Genomic DNA, 18,155 nt, shown 5'->3' on the forward strand with positions numbered 1-18,155 from the left:
TCAAACATTGGACAAACCTCCAAATTCTTTGGTCCCATGCACCAACCTATCAACTATTGGGGCTTTGTTACTTGCACTTCTTCTAACCTCCTTTATTTCCACATCTAATAGGGTGTTAGTGATATCACCCTCTGTCTCATCCTTTTTAAGCTTTGAATCACTCTTTTTCTGTCTGGTGTAAGTCACTCCTACTGGTCTATCTTTACTTGGTGAAGATAGATGAGTACCTAGATCCTTTTCCTTTGAGTATGTTGTAGGCTTGGTTGCTGCAGTCCCCTTAGGTTTTGTCTTTGACACTTTCTTCTTTCCACCTATTAATTCTTCATCTTTAGTAGGTGTGACTCATGTTTGCTCACTAGCACTAGTGGAGGTAGTGGCACGGGATGCTTCACTTCCATATTTCTTCTCAAGGGTATCAATCATTTTCTTTACTCTTCTTTTCATGATTGGCACCTGAAGTTCGTGTTTTATTTTGGAGTTTGCCTCCTCACATGTTCTGAATCTCTTTGCCTTTGAGTCTACCAGTTTAGATAGAATCATATTGACATGAATTTTGACAACATCTATTGCAACCTCATAGCCCATAGGTGGAACCCTAAAATTTATGGGCTGAACTGCTTGAATAATAGAACAATCTATGTCAACAAGGAAACAAATGTTGTCTTTGTATTTCTATGCTATTCCGGTTTGAATTCTTTCTCTCTTGTGCATCCTAATTTGAAATTCCTTAAGATATCCCCACATTGTTTCATGAAATTTATTTCCTAGATCCTTAATCATTTCACCTATTTGAACCATGATAGGTTTCTCCTGTGACCATACTACATTACTCTTACTGAGAAAAAAGTTTTGCATATATAAAAATTTACATACCAGTGGTGAGACATATTTGAAGGATTCCTTTTTGTCCTTCTTAATTATTTCCATGTTCACCATAAATTGGCTTTGAATCATCTCACATATATCATAGGTTGCATCCTCTTTGATAATTCGATATCCAGCATGTATGGCACTGCTTGGCACACTATTCATCTGACTTGATTGATAAACCCTGTAACCCAGCATTGTAGAGGCAAATATTACTTCAACATCTTCAATATGGGTGATTTACATTTCTCTACTATCACATAGAGATTTGGTTAACCGGACGACTTTAGTTAATGAAATCGTTCTTAGGTTTAATGCTTCCCCGGTTGCACTGAACCCTATCACTCTTCAAATCACCTCCTTTGTAATCAATTATTGCATTTTGTTACATTTACTCAAGTCAAAGCACTTGAGATGGAGGACTCAACTATCAACTGACATTGATTGGGCATGAAAATTTTATACCATTTGTTATGAATTTCAGAGGGATTGATACCAATTGTTGATGTGTCATTGAATACTACTCACCTGTCGATCACCCTACAACATTTCCTATTTGATCCCAAATTTCTTTAGGAATCAAATGTAATTGTACTACCAATATAACTAGCCAAATGACTAGTAGGAATCAAATGTGATTGTACTATAAATACAACCAACCAAATCACATATAGATACCCATTATAATGAAATTCTCCTAGGTATTCCTACTATAACTTTTCATCATCTACAGTTTTGGGCAGTCAGTGCACTTACTCTTCCAAGTTCAAACATCCCAGTTTTGCAACATAGCCAATTGAACTCCCCCTAAGTCATACATCTCATATCCTTATCTCCAATAAGGTCCAACATAGGGGCTTCACTCATCTTCCTTGTACCAGTTGAGCTATGCATATGTGATTATCTGGTGATATTTTGGCTCCAACATATTCACCATAGCCTATGACATGATCCTGAGACATAAACTTCACATTTCATTCTACCAGGTTTATTGAAATGATTTCCAACTTCATTGTCTTACATACCCTACAAGTGCATGTTAGCACACAAGACGGTAACATCTTGCACATACCACTTTCTTGTACTGATCCATTAAAACTACCCGAGCACCTTCCTGTGACTCTTGACATTCTGTGTCACTCTGTATCAGATTCCAATTGGTATCTTGTCATACATTGATACAATAGTAGTGATTCACCTCTGATCCATGGGTGTGTAGTCAAGTCATCCTCTACATACACTTATCTTCTCATTTTCTTCCTTCATACTAGCAACTCTTTTTTCTTCCAAGTGTCCTTCTTCCACTAAGGGGGTGAATGATAAATTCAATATGTTACTCCCCCTAAGATCCATCATCTCCTTTAGGCCCTAGGATATATCACCTATGATATGAGTGTACAGTGTCAGTCCATGGTCTTCTTCTTCCATACCTTCTTGGTCTCATTATTATTCCCATTTTCAGGCTTGGGAGCATGTCTTTCCTTCCTCTGTTGATGGGTCCTTCCATCTCCTGACTCTCCATTATAGCTAGAAGTAGTGCTATAGTAGCACACATCATCCATCCCAACTTCATGTTGGGGGAGTCTCTTTACATATCGGTTTGACCATCAACTTTTGGTCATGTTGTTGTGACTGGCATCCAAAACCAGTGGACCTCTTTCTCCTGCAGGGATATTTCTCATTTGGTTCCATGCAGGTTTATGACTTGCAAATGCTCTATATCCACTTTTATGCAGAGCTTAGTTGTTATATCGATCTCCATGTGACTGCAGGTTCCTCTTTCTGCATTCAAACTCTCTATGGCCAAGACCATTGTAGTTATGACAAACAAAATTTGCATAACTGGGGGAGGGGACATGCATATATTTACTTCTAAATACTCTTTTCTTATATGCATGATGTTTATGAGGTCCTAGATTATTCTTTCTAGATCTCATTCTACATTCCTTTGCACTATGGCCATAAGAATTACATACAAAGCAGTAACCAGTAAAGGATTCCATATGACATACAAATTTATTTTTCCATGCATGAGGAGATCTTACTGGTTTAGCATCTCCATTTCTTCCTTTTTGAGAATGGATCTTTGGTTGTCCATTCTATGCAGCTCTTCCATCTGATCCCTTCTTCTCCCACACTTGCTTTGCCCTATGGGTAGTAGAATCTCTTTGTCCTCTACTGGTGGGAGGTATTCTTTGTTGACTTCTCATGTTCCTACTTCTCGTGAAGTTGTCTTCTCCCATCTTGCCTTTACTTTGGGATTTGCATTGTTCCTCCTTCTTGCAGCACCAATCTTCATTCTTGTCTGCAAATCTTCACCAGTTGAACTTAGATCAACCTTCCTTTGGCAAGCATTTCTCCTATGAAGGTTTGTCCTTTGTTTTCTCCATTGGAGGAGACAAACAAAATGTCATTGTGGGGACTATTCTTGTTGGTGGGTCATTCACCGACACCACTTCCTAATCCTTCAGTGTCCTTGGCATGCTTTTGCTTTTTCAGCATTTTGTCTGAGATATCACTGCTGCCATCAAACAGGATTCTTACCTTGACCTCATCTTGACATTTCTCAAGGTCATTTTGGAGAGTCTCAATTTCTCCAATCAGCTTCTGATATTCTTTATCTTTAATTTCTATCCTGGATGCTAGATTTTCACATCACCACACCTTGGTGTTCTTTGCCTAAGACTTCAACTCTGAGATGCATTTCTCAGATTCCTCAAGGCATTTTGTCAACTGGTTCTTCTCTACTATAGAAGCATTCTTGAATAGCTTGTATTCATTTCTCAAGTTCTTCCTTTCACTTTCCTTGGACTCCAAGACTGATTTCAAATCATCAGTCAGTCTTTTAGTCTCCTCCTGTTGAGAAGTCAATAGGCCAACCTTTTGGTTTGACACATCAAGGCAGGTTCTCAACTAACTACAATCCTCATCAACTGATATTTGTAGATTTTAAAGCCATTTCTAACAATTTGAAGCTCTTCTAAAGAACTTACCAATTCACACTCAAGATCTATTTCTACATATTCTTCTTCTTCTCCTTCACTATCAAGTAGATCTTGATGGATAGATCTATCTGTCTTGTCTCCTTATTCCTCATCATCACTCCCAAACATATCTTGTCAGTGGGATCTATTTGCCTTATCACTTTCAGATGTGTGCACCTCATCTTTAGATCCTTGAGCCATGAGGAGGTGGGTTCCTTCTTCATCAATACAATGACTGCTAGTAGATCTGCCTTCATTATCTGCACATGTATCTATTGCATTGTTCTTCTCACTTCCACACACAAATTCAGTGGTGCAAGGTTCATTTCCATAGAGCTTCCTTAGTCTATCCCATAGACTCTTTGCTTATTTACACTTATCCACCGGTGAGCCCACTGAGTATAGCCTTCATGGCTTCTTCATTGCACATGCAACTTCTTTCTTCTCGAGATCTAGTGGGAGGACTACCATTCTTAGGGAGACTATTGATAACCGACATCCATACATCAAACCCTAGAGAGGATAGGAAGACTTCCATTGTACAACTCCAAATAGAATAGTTTGAACCATCAAACATAGGAGTAGGGATTGACACTAAACAAGCTATTGTGTCCTTAAGTTGGAATCTACCCAAGCTGGAGAAAGCTCATCTAGCTGGGAACCTAGGCTCTGATACCAATTGTTAGACACAATACACCACTAAGAGCGGGGGTGGATTAGTGGTTCTCAGAATTTTCCCTTCTTCTATCCTATGTGTGCATACCAATTATTGGCTCTAACTAGGAATAAACTTACCGGTTAGTGAGGAGACCAACTCAAATGCAAACACACACAAGGGGCAGCACATAACACTAGCATGTGTGAGGAAAACCCAAGATGGGAAAAACCTCAGTGAGCAATGTCGCTGGAGTCTACTTCTCCAATCGATCCTCACAATGAAAAATTGTTACAATGTTTAGGACACCAACCCAAGGAGCACCAACCCCTAACTTGTTTATGGGCTACAACCCAAAGAAGCTACAAACCCTGCACCGAGCTACAACTCAGTGTTCACAATAAAAACATCAATTACAAAAGTAGTTGTCTTGTTACAAGTGAATCTTGTAGCCATTTCATATACCTTACTCTTCCAGTGAGATACCTTCTCTGCTACACTGACTCATACTTCTACTACTCTACTATTGGAAAGCTCTATCGATACACCTCTCCTCTACTTCTTTAATGTTGGATCTCCTCTTCACTTCTTTGTACTTTACCGGTGCTATACTCTACTAGTCCATTGTCTGCCTTCTCTATAGCTCTCTTCACTTCTGCTCTACTAGTATAACCACTTTCGGTTCTTCTTTTCACTCTCCCTCTTTTCTCAAATACTCATTGAGCACTTGGTTGTTTTGCTCTCACATACAAAAGTAACACTCAATCACTTTGTAGTAGCATTGTCCTCTTCTTTTCAATAACACTTAACTATGTCTTTGACCTGCATATTTATAGACTGGTTTTCCCATCAAAAACCAATTGAAAATCTAGGTAGTTAGGGTTTCCTCATCACCCTCGAGGCAAACCAAATCCAATTAGATCTTCCCCAATCTGATCTCCCAAACAACCAATTGTACAACTCCACCAATAACATGCCTTCCAATACATGCTTTCCAAAATTAGCAAACATGGTCATGTATCTTGACCTACCTCTATCAAAATGGCATTAATGTTTTTGTTGTTTCCTCCTCAAGGTCTTCTCACAATATGATCTTCTTGCTTCGATCCAGGTGCCAACAACTCCCTGATTCTTCTCTGTCGTTCATCCTTCCTTGAGCCACACTTCTCTGGTCTGATCCATAAATCAAGAGATCCATATTCAATGCCCTCCTGTAGAAATAGATGTCTCTACATGACACTTCACCAATCTCTGCGAGCTTGCCACCTTAACTCCAAGTGGCATCCATGTTGACCAGCTGCTAGCTTGACTCTTCATGTCGGTCCAAATAGGATCACCGACCAAACACTCTACCAGTTTCTCTTTTGTTCTGGTTTACTAACCCTGCTGGTATCTCTCATTCTACTGGTTAACTCATCATGTCTTCTCTCTGCTGAACTATCGATGGAACACCTAAACTGGTCATCAGACATGTATATCCAAAACATGCACATTCCCACAAACTGGGAAGTCTTGTGCATCTATACCTTTCTTATTGTATCGGTGGACTTACATACCAGTAAGCACTCTTGATGACACCATGTTATCAACCTTCACCAGACTCCATCTTCAATTCAACCACTATCCTCTGACTGCATCTGCTAAGCCTTGCCTTCTCTTGATCATCTTAGACAAAATCTCAACTAGTTTTTCATGCTGACAAACTCATCACTCTTCATCTATGTTGGCATCTCAACATGCCTTCTAAGTTGATCTAGTGCATATCCCTGATTTCATGGACTTAATGCACACCTCTTCTTCCTTATCTCACAACACTATGATGCACATGATGCATGATAGGAGATAAGTACCAATTATCGGTGGACTGGCACCTTGTCTTTTGCATCTTGCAATGTACTCATGTGACTTCCCTGTTTGTGCAACATATCTTCAAACAGGCACATGTGATCCAGTGTGAGCACATTCACTTTCAGTCATTGCTTCTCATGATGACTACATCTTCATCAAGTGGGAGTCTTGTTGTCCTACAACCTTATAGCATACCTATGATCTGTTCATTCTTCTCCTCTAGTGTTGATGTGATTTAGGTAACATTCTACCTCTTCATCACAAACAACACGCAAGCACCTTGCTCATCCTTCTTTTACATTGGTTGTGACCTTTGTAGACTGACAACCACTCACTTGGTTGATCTGGCTTCCCCATGTCAATACAACACTTACCAGTTGACATCCTTTCCTTACCAGTACCGATCACCTTACCATTCCATCCGCATAGGTCAAGCACCAACTTGTGTACCGGTGACTCTCGGGGTCATCTTCCTTACCTTACCAGTGTACTGCAACACAAGGTGATATCAAGGATATCTCAACCTATACTCCTCCTTGATAGTGTTGCACATACATCTCTTATACCGGTTGACATCAATGAAAACCCAATGCCAACAATATCCTCCTTTGGCATTGATGTCAACTCATGTAGTATCCGACATACTACATGGTCTTTCTCCCCCTTGATATGATCCAATGGATTCTCACAAAAATAGTATGCGGTATACTATAGAATCCTTCTCCCCCTTTGACAACAATGGAAAAGGGAACTATTAGAGTATCATTCCTCCTTGTATTTGCCAAAAACTGACAAAATTCTTTCTCCCCCTTTGTCTTTACCAGATGTCTCTCCTTCTGATACCAATTGCTGCATTTTGCTACACTTACTCAAGTCACATCACTTGAGATGGAGGACTCAACCATCAACTGACACCAATTGGGCATGCAAATTTTATACCATTTATGATCAATTTCAGTTGGATTGATACCAATTGTTGATGTGTCATTGAATGCTACTCACCTATTGGTCACCCTGCAACACATCCTGTTTGATCCCAAATTTCTTTAGGAATCAAATTTGATTGTACTACCAATACAACCAGTCACCTAACCAATAGGAATCAAATGTGATTGTACTATATATACAACCAACCAAATGATAGGTAGATACACCTTATAATGAAATTTTCCCAGGTATTTCCACTGTAACTTTTCATCATCTATAGTTTTGGGTAGTCAGTGCAGTTACTCTTCCAAGTTCAAGAATCCCAGCTTTGCAACATAGCCACTTGAATTCCCCCTAAGTCATACATCTCAATTCCTTATCTTTGATCAGGTCCAACACTGGGGCTTCAATCATCTTCCATGTACCGGTGGAGCTATGCATATGTGATTGTCTAGTGATATTTTGGCTCCAACATATTCAACACAACCTATGACATAAACTTCACATTCCATGCTACAAGGGCTATTGTAATGATTTCCAACTTCATTGTCTTACATACCCTACAAGTATGTGTTAGCACACAAGTCGGTAACATCCCGCACATACCAGTTTCTTGTACTGATCCATTAACACTACCGGAGCACCTTCCTGTGACTCCTGACATTCTATGTCACTTTGTATTAGATTCCAATTGTTATCTTGTTATATATTGATACATCAGTAGTTATTCACCTCTTATCTATGGGTGTGTAGTCAAGTCAGCCTCTACACAAACTTATCTTTTCATTTCCTTCATACCAACAACACTTAGTTCTTCCAAGTGTCCTTCTTCCACTGAGGGGGTGAATGATAAATTCAATATGTTACTCCCCCTAAGATCCATCATCTCCTTTAGGCCTTAGGAGATATCACCTTTGCTATGAGTGCATAGTGTCGGTCCATAGACTTCTTCCTCCATACCTGCATGGTCTCATTCTTCTTCCCATTTTTAGGCTTGGGAGTAGGTCTTTCCTTCTTTTGTTGATGGGTCCTTCCATTTCCTGACTCTCCATTAGAACCAGAAGTAGTGCTATAGTAGAACACAACATCCATCCCAACTTCATGTTTGGGGAATCTCTTGACACAATGGGTTGACCATCTCCTTCTGGTCATGTTGGTCTAACTGGCAATGGAAACCGGTGGACCTCTTGAACCTGCAGAGACATTTCTCTTTTGGTTCCATGCAGATTTCTGACTTCCAAATGCTCCATATCCACTTTTCTGCAAAGCATAATTATTATGCTAGTCTCCATGTGACTGCAAGTTCCTCTTTCTGCATTCAAACTCTCTATGGCCAAGACCATTGTAGTTATGACAAACAACATTTGCATAACTGGGGGAGGGGACATGCATGTATCTACTTCTAGATACATTTTTCTTAAATGCATGATGTTTCTGAGGTCCTAGATTATTCTTTATAGATTTCATTCTACATTCCTCTACCCTATGGCCATAATTATTACATCCAAAGCAGTAATCGATAAAGGATGGCATATGACTTACAAATTTATTTTGCCATGCATGAGGAGATCTTATCGGTTTAGCATCTCCATTTCTTCCTTTTTGAGAATGGATCCTTGGTTGTCCATTCTATGCAGCTCATCCATTTGATCTCTTTTTCTCCCACACTTGATTTGCCCTATGGGTGGTAGAATTTCTTTGTGCTTTGCCAATGGAAGGTCTTCTTTGTTGACTTCTCATATTTCTACTTTTGGTGAAGTTGCCTTCTCCCATCTTCCCTTTACCTTTGGGATCTGCATTGTTCCTCCTTATTGCAACATCGGTCTTCATTCTTATCTGCAAATCTTCACCGGTTGTACTTAGATAAACCTTCCTCCAAGGACAATTTCTCACTGTGAAGGTTTGGCCTTTGTTTTCTCCATTGGAGGAGCAAAACAAAATGTCATTGTGGGGGACTTTCTTGCTGGTGGAGCATTCACCGACACCACTGTTGTCTTCAAAATCTGATTCGCTTCAACATCCTTATAATATTATGATTAACTCTATGTAGAAGAGATATTAAAGGGAAGGAAATTCTTAGGACAACATATGACAAGGTTTGATTTAACCTTCTACACTTCGGACCTACTTAGAGTCCAGGCGGGTATACCTTTGTGAACTAAATTCACACTTTAAAAAGTTAAATCCACAACAAACAAGTCGAGAAAACCAGTAGATCTAATCACCTTGAAACTAACTGAAACAAAGGAATGAAAATTATACTCATATTCAGTATTTTGGACCTACCAAACATGTAATAGACAACTTCGATCTATACTAGTGCCTTATCCAAGGTCATAGAGTCATCTAAATTCAAACAATACTCCCCAAACAAAATATCTCTACACATCCCATTGGCTCGGCTTCTGTTGATCCCTATATATGCCTGACACACATAAGAATTTATGCATACCAAATCAAACGATGCTCATCAAGATTCAAAATATCCTATAGAGAACTTATTGGTAGAAGTGATCCCCGCATATTTAATTTCCCTCCTAAAGAGAAAAGCTAGCAAACACATCTACTGAAAGTTGCCTTACAACCCCTATTCAAACAAAATAACCCTAGATTATTTAGAATGAAACAATAACAATTGCAAGCACATTTGAAGACGACACAAAGTTTTTACTCAAAACCGATGGTCTGTATATTGATATTATCTTCAAGAAAGTATTACAAAAACTTTCAAATATTCTCCATTAAACTTAGAAAAGCTCAGATAAATTTCTGCAGTGTTTTCTTACAATTATTTTGTGATCCTTTTCCTACTAGTCTTGGTATCCATTTATAACAATATGGATGCACATAGCTTCGGACTTTCCTAGGAGAATTTGTTACAATTATTTCTTCTCAAGAAGAAGCTACAAGGATCTTTTACAAAAATGGTTACAAGTCTTTTTCAACCTCAGCGACTTCTTCTACTTGTTGTCTAGGTGTAATCTCTTCTAACTTTTCAGGAGCACCTTCTAACTACTCTACATCCTGGATGGCATATTTTCTTGTCCACTCATTGTAGACATCATCAGTTGGCCATGTGAAATTAATCACTTTTGCTTTAGCCTTGTTTAACCTTTTCCATGAATTCCTCATCTTGTTGACCTATGAATTGAGAAAACCATAATGAGATTTGATTTTCTCTATCTCCTGAATTGTTACAAAAAAAAAGGAAGCATCATCTAAGTCAATAATTCCTTTTATTCTAGCTGACAGTTTGGCCTCTAACTCCTTAAGCCACACTTGTTTGTCCTTCAGTTGATCTGGGCTGACAAAAACTCCTGGGAGCAATTCAAAAACCTGATCAGCATACTCCTTTCGTACAAGTTGATTTTCCTGTCAGCATTATCAACCCCTTTTGCCAATTTTACTAAGTCCTTGGTGGTGTCACAAGTGGATTTGATGATAGGATCAGCCCCTGCTTCATCATAAGATACACAAATAAGCTCCAAATCCTACTCTCTAGGCCTCCACTTGTCAAAAATAGGTGTCAAAACAACCTTATCTCCATTAAGCTCATTCCACATATCCAAAATCTTGCTTATGTTGTTATATAATAGTGAGGCACTCATGGTATCTACAAAACTTGAAATGGTAGCCTTTACCCTCTCTTCATACTTCTTTGCATACAAGGCCTGAGCCTGTTTTAAATTCTCCAATTCTTGGGGAGTAATCTCAACCATTTAGGAGCTAGAAGGTACTGGAGATGGTGGGAACTCAATGATGGGGCTGGTAGGTGGAGGTCTTGTAGGAGAAGAGGAGATCATCAGTGTTGAAGACTCACCTTGATGGTACTATCTTGTCAACTGGCTTTGCAGCTTAGCAATGATGCTATCTTTACCTCTTACATCTTCCTTAGCACTATTGTAAGCCTTCAAAATTATTTCCAACTTGACTTGGAGGTCTTCTTTTTCCTTAGCCTCCCTTTCTACTACTGCAACACTAAATTTTGCAGTCTCTAGCACAGTGTTAGTAGCTTCCACCACCCCTGTGTTCTGCACTCTCTTCACTATCATTCCACCAAGGTAGCTTGACCCTGGGGTGTCATTACTTCTCTTATTCTCATCTCTCTTGAGAGACCACATGACAAGTGCAGCATTATCTTTGCTAAAAGTGATTCCCTCCATGGGCTTGGTTTCTTTTCTCAATGCCTCCAGTACCAGGGCATCTGCTATGTCCCACTCAGGGAGAATGAGTACTCCAGCTTGTGCCACCATATCTCTTCCTTGCTCAGGAGTGATGGTCTTAAACTCATACATCATTTCTTTCTTTATTTCCTCCTCCACCAGAGCTGGATCTTTGTGAGGCTGCTCACCCTTTCTGTTATCACATCTTGCATTGTATTTGTCAATATTTTGCTTCCATACAAATTTCATGAATGCTCCTGATGTAACAAAATTATTGTCAACCAAGAAGTCCTCACTAGCATGTTTGATCTAATGATCCCACTCTTGGCCCTTGAATTCATTGGTAGTGATGTTCATCTCAGCAGCAAGGGCCTCTTCTGGCATTCCTTCCTCTACTTCATCATATGTGTAGGCTATTTCTCCCAGGCTACCTAACTATATCAGTTGTTCAGTTGCTTCCTATTCATCTCCTATGTGAATAGTGGATTGGGATGGAGAGTACAAGGGTGTATCAAATTGTACTTCTTTTCCTACTCTCTACATCTTTGGGCTCTCTTGGATGTCAATAACATCTTATATCTTCCTCTTTCCTTTAGAGGTAGAGGGCTCCCTTGTTGTAGGCATCAACACACTATAATCAGACTTCTTGTGCAATGTATAGTCACCAGGAGAGATTGCTCTAGTGGAGGCAGACCTACTTAGAACCATTCTTTCCTTTTTAGGGTTACTTTTAATCATGGCCTCCCTCTTTTCTTTTAGAGTTGGGATCACATCCTCAAAGAAAACATTTAGGAACTTTATTTTCTCCTCAAAAGGGAAAAAGCTAGACAATGGGTCATTGCTAGCATCAAACTGATGTACAAAATCTAAGGCCTTTTTATAAGCCACCCATTTTTCCTTCCTCAACTCTTGCTCATCTAGATCAAACTCATTTCTAATGAGGTCTTCAGGAAACTGGAATTGATGGGGTCTACCTCTACACACAACTCACTTTCTAAACATGCCATTAAAGAAATCTTCAGGATCGACACACCTGGATGTTGCAGTTGACAAATGATAAGGTTTGAGAAAATCCTCAAAACAGTTCCAACCTCCCTTGGTTATCACAAATTGGTGGACTATAGTGACCATAGGGAAAATAGTGCCTTTACCCCTACCTGTCAGCTCTGCCTCTTGCACACTACCAATTTGTCTAAGGACTTCTGCGATTCCCACTTTGAGAGGGACCTGATAGGGCAATAAGAATGGAGTGCCTCTGAAACCAAAAACTCTAAAAACTATGGAAATAGGGTATAAGTAAATGTCACCCCAATTAGGAACATTCTTTATACTTTCTACAAATTCTTTTGGCCTAATAAATTCCAAAAGAACCTTGGGGATTCTTGGGTTTTCTGAATAGAGGAGAGTCCTGATCTTTGATGCAAAACATTTGACAAATTTTAAGAAACTAGCATCATCTCTGCCCCATGATAGTGTTGTACTCCATAGTTGCATTGGCATCTTTTCTCCATCTTTCTTTTTTATGAGATCCATCCCACTAGCAAAATAATCACCACCTTTGAATAGAAATAGATGCATGAGGAGTGAATACCATCCAAAAGGCCTATAAATCTTCCCATTCTTTATTCCTATCAACCCTCCATGGATAGCATCTGTAATAAAAGAAGTATAATCAAATGTTACTGCAACAGAAGGATTCAAAATCTGAGCAATCATTAGCATGTAATGATTGGGCATATTTGCCTTAGCATCCTCTCCCAAAATCTGGCAAAGTGACCAATATACTCCCTTAGCCCTAAGGGTGAATAAATTCAATGAGAAGGACTCTTCAATGTTGGGTCCTACAACTGTTGACCCACCTATCTTCACAAAAAATTTCTTAAGAGGCCCATTTCTAAGGTGGTTCCTCTATGCACTGTACACTTGAGCTAATGATTTGAAATTAATGGGTTCTAGAAAATTGGTAAACTCATTAAGCCCAAAAGCACTTTTGAATTCCTCATTATTGATTTCAATGAGGGCTTTTCCGTTTATATCCCTAATGCTCCTTATGACCGGATCATAATTATGTGCAATCTGAGTCAGGAAATCCATATCCATGAATGCTCCTGGAACTACCAACTTTCCAACATCTAACTCCGAGATGCTATTCTGCGGGGCTGGTGAATTTCTCATTCCAAATCCAACTTTGAATAACCCCAACCTAAACAACCCAACCTATGGATCTCTCAACCAATTACCCTTATCATATAACCCTTCTCCTATTTTCAAACGAGGAGCTCTTGGCACTAATTCTTTTACTTTTGATGCTTGATTAGTTGACAATGTTAATTGTTCAAGAAAATCATCACAAATGGCCCTCTCCTGATAATTAACTTTCCCAGAAAATTCTCTCTTAGGTGCCATTTTAAGATATGCAAGCAATTAAAATACTACCCCCAACTGGTTCTGTGACAAATGAAGACCTTAATTCACACACTGCTAAGGAATTACCACACAAAAGTACAAGAAAACCTGTTTTTAGCTCAAAGGAATCCGCTCTGCAACTGAATTGACTTGCTTTGTATTTGAAGAAAATAGCTCTGTATCTGCTCCTTTGCAACAATTCTTTAGAATGATATCTTCATCTAGTTAATACGAGATCATATATGGTACCCAGACTCTTAACTGCGACATTGATACCACATGCTTCGATCTTCCCTTCAGAATTGAATTCATGAGAGAATTCAAATTTTTCACTCCAACGGGTCACAACATACCTGCACATTCTTTCCTTTTACTCTTTCTCTCTTTCACAAAGCATAACCTTCGGGCAATTTCCTTAAATGAAATCATGCCAACCGTCCAATCAAAAGAAACTTGATCGGCCTTTACATTGACTTAACAACCTTTCCTTTGCCCCGGGCCCCACCTCCTTTTTGCCATTTCGCGAAGCATATCCCTCGATTACTTTTCCTTCATGAAGCTGTGCCAGGCGATAAATGAAACTTTAATTTCTCACCGTTTAACTTTTATCAAGACCGTTAACTTCTTCATTAACCGCGCCTTTACCTTGACTGCTAGCAGTCTTTCGCTATTTCGCGAAGCTTAAACAACTTTCAACTTCGGGCCACGAAACAACGCGAAGCATTGGATCAATTTGGAGATGACCATCCTTTAAGGGAGACCTTTATGATTGCTTTACTTACGCTACCTTTTCATTGGTTACTGACTACCACGTGGCACTCAACCATTAGCTTTGGAAAACTATTTGAGCCTAGTTCAACATCAGCCACGTGTCTCTCCCTTATAACCATCGGTTACACCTTGGCGAGCCCTCAACTTCTTTTGAAACTACGTGTCAATCAGCACATCACCATATAGCATTACACCTAGATACTTTCTCTTCTTTTTGCTATTTCGTGAAGCATATCCTTCAGTTGGTTCGCAACCATGAAACAACGGGAGCATTAGATCAAAACGGAGTTGATCATCTTTTAACCTCATGTTTTATCTGTCTTTGGGGCCGAAAACCCTTTTCACCATTTTGTAGGGCATAAAACATGAGCACTTTACCTTTGCGAACTCACGGGGGCTGTTAGATTATTTTTGACTTGCTCGATGCTTAACAATCTTAATTGAATCTAGCAGGTGTGGGCCCTTTGACTCAACTTCATCCACCTGGCATCTAGTCACTTTTAAACTGACATGTCAATTAACTTTCCCATAAAATTCTCTCTTAGGTGCCATTTTAAGATATGCAAGCAATTAAAATACTACCCCCAACTGGTTCTGTGACAAATCAAGACCTTAATTCACACAATGCTAAGGAATTACCACACAAAAGTACAAGAAAACCTATTTTTAGCTCGAAGGAATCTGCTCTGCAACTGAATTGACTTGCTCTATTGTTGAAGAAAATAGCTCTATATCTGCTCTTCTGTAACAATTCTTTAGAATGATATCTTCATCCAGTTAATACGAGATCATATATGATACCTAGGCTCTTAACTACGACATTGATACCGCATGCTTTGGCCATCCCTTCAGAATTGAATTCATGAGAGAATTCAAATTTTTTGCTCCAACGGGTCACAACATACCTGCACATTCTTTCCTTTTGCTCTTTCACTGTTTTGCAAAGCATAACCTTTAGGAAATTTCACTAAATGAAATCACGCCAACCGTCCGATCAAAAGAAACTTGATCGGACACTGACTTAACAACCCTACCTTCACCTCGAGCCCCACCTCCTTTTCGCCATTTCATGAAGCATATCCCTCAATTATTTTTCCTTTGCAAAGATGCGCCAAGCATTAGATGAAACTTTAACTGCTCGGTGTTTAACTTTTACCAGGACTGTTAACTTCTTCATTAACCGCGCCTTTACCTTGACTGCTAGCGGTCTTTCGCTATTTCGCGAAGCTTAAACAACTTTCAACTTCGGGCCATGAAACAACGCGAAGCGTTGGATCAATTCGAAGATGACCATCATTTAAGGGAGACCTTTATGCTTGCTTTACTTAAGCCGCCTTTTTATTGGTTACTGACTACCACGTGGCACTCAACCATTAGCTTTGGAAAACTATTCGAGCCTAGTTCAACGTCAGCCACGTGTCTCTCCCTTATAACCGCCGGTTACACCTTGATAAGCCCTCAACTTCTTTTGAAACTACGTGTCAATCAACACATCACCATATAGCATTACACCTACATACTTTCTCTTCTTTTCACTATTTCGTGAAGCATATCCTTCGGTTGGTTTGCAATGGCGAAACAACGTGAGCCCTTAGATCAAAATGGAGTTGATCGTCTTTTAACCTCATGCTTTATCTATCTTTGGGGCCGAAAAACCTTTTCCCCATTTCGCAGGGCATAAAACATGAGCACTTTACCTTTGTGAACTCACTCGAGCCATTGGATTATTTTTGACTTGCTTGATGCTTAACAATCTTAATTGAATCTGGCAGACATGGGCCCTCTGACTCAACTTCATCCACCTGGCATCTAGTCACTTTTAAACTGACATGTCAACCTTTCATTTGCTAAGAAGACACATCTGATTCCACCTCATCCTTGCCACCTGTATCTACCAGGTCACTTCTTATCCTATGGCATAACTCACCTTTGGGACCCACCATTCAATCCTTAGACCCACCTTGCTAACTATTTGTGGCCTCTACCACGTGCTATCATCTTACTCACCCTCTCAACCAGCTGGACCGTCTGCTTGGAGTGCCATGTCATTTCGTTACTTCATGAAATCTAACTGTCAAGCATCTATCAGCCACGAAACAACGTGAACCGTTGGATCAGATGAAACTTGATCACCTTTTAGTCACCTAGAAAGTTTTCACTGTAGGGTCCCACCAAACACTTTTGCCACTTCGCGAAAGGTATTTTACTTGCAAGTTTTGGCTGTGAAATAATGCTAGCCATTGGATCTTGGACAAGATGAAGCCTTTTTAAACGGGACAAAATGCGCCATTTAGAACGCATTTCCCTTTCATCATTTCGCGAGTCTTAAACCACGTGGAACTTCGCCTAACGAAATAGCGAAAACCATAGATCCGCCTAAGAGCTATGCACAACTTACTTGGCCCGACAACATTAGGAAGAAAAGACATAAGGTGTAAAATTTTACGATTAATTCAACAACCGCCTAGGTAAATGACAATGGGGGACACTTTCTACGACCCCAGGACCCATTACTTAAGTGGATAAAGTAACGCAGGAATATAAACCAGAGGGTTTTTTTTTTTTGATAAAACATTGAATGATTTAGAATTTAAAACCCTAAACCCTTAAGACCTAACACAAACTTGAAGCATTTGATAGTGTGTCTAACTCAAAATTTCAAAAACTTAGCCAATTATGGGAAAAGAAAACCCATTTTTTAAACAGTGATAACAACCATTTCCTAGTCCTTCAGTGTCCTTGGCGTGCTTTTTCTTTTTCAGCATTTTGTCCAAGACATCACTGCTGCCATCAAATTGGATTTTTACCTTGAGCTCATCTTGACATTTCTCAAGGTCATTTTGGAGAGTCTCCATTTCTCCAATCAGATTCTGATATTCTTTATCTTTAATTTCTAGCTGGGATGCTAGATTTTCACCCCGACACACCTTGGTGTTCTTTGCCTTAGACTTCAACTCTGAGATGCATTTTTCAGATTCCTCAAGGCATTTTGTTAGCTGGTTCTTCTCTACTATAGCAGCATTCTTGAATATCTTGTATTCATTTCTCAAGTTCTCCCTTTCACTTTCCTTGGAGTCCAAGATGATTTCAAATCATCAATCAGTCTTTTAGTCTCTTCTAGTTGAGAAGTCAATAGGCCAACCTTTGGGTTTGATACATCAAGGCAGGTTCTCAATTGATTGTAATCCTCACAAACTGATCTTTTGTAGATTTTAAAGTCATTTTTCACATTTTGAAGCTCTTCTAAAGCACTTACCAATTCACATTCAAGATCTACTTCTACATCTTCTTCTTCTTCTCGTTCACTATCAAGTAGATCTTGATGGCTAGATCTATCTATCTTTTCTACTTCTTCATCATCATCACTGCCAAACACATCTTGTTGGTGGGATCTATTTGCCTTATCACTTTCAGATGTGTGCACCTCATCTTCAGATCCTTGAGCCATGAGGAGGTGGGTTCCTTCTTCATCAATACAATGACTGCTAGTAGATCTGCCTTCATTATCTGCACATGTATCTACTGCATTGTTCT

Source organism: Cryptomeria japonica, chromosome 7 (assembly GCF_030272615.1).
Source record: "Cryptomeria japonica chromosome 7, Sugi_1.0, whole genome shotgun sequence".
Taxonomy (NCBI): Eukaryota; Viridiplantae; Streptophyta; class Pinopsida; order Cupressales; family Cupressaceae; genus Cryptomeria; species Cryptomeria japonica.